This window comes from Myotis brandtii, unplaced genomic scaffold (genome assembly GCF_000412655.1).
Source record: "Myotis brandtii unplaced genomic scaffold, ASM41265v1 scaffold589, whole genome shotgun sequence".
In the NCBI taxonomy this organism is placed as follows: Eukaryota; Metazoa; Chordata; class Mammalia; order Chiroptera; family Vespertilionidae; genus Myotis; species Myotis brandtii.
In genome coordinates, this window is record NW_005370220.1 from 887897 (window position 1) to 888113 (window position 217).

The 217-nt window shown below is 67.7% G+C and overlaps 1 protein-coding gene across 1 annotated transcript in view; it reads left to right on the forward strand.

Moving 5' to 3' along the window:
- Positions 1-217, forward strand: part of STOM (stomatin) — a 25336-nt gene that overhangs the window by 207 nt on the left and 24912 nt on the right. The window lies entirely within an intron of this gene.

Here is a 217-nt window from a genome sequence, read left to right on the forward strand (position 1 = left end):
TTGCCTCCGGCCCCAGGCAGTCTCCGCTGCTTCTTGGCGGTGCGGGCGCTGCTCAAAGCCGCGGTTTCTTCACTCTTACCCCGGGCTTGATGAACCCGACTTGGCGGGCTGGGGGTCAGGGTCAGGGCTGTCAGGGTGCAGAGTGAACGATGCGTGCCCCGCACACTGTGGGCGCGCCGACAGCAGGGCGCGTTTCCAGGGCGCAAAGCCATCGGCG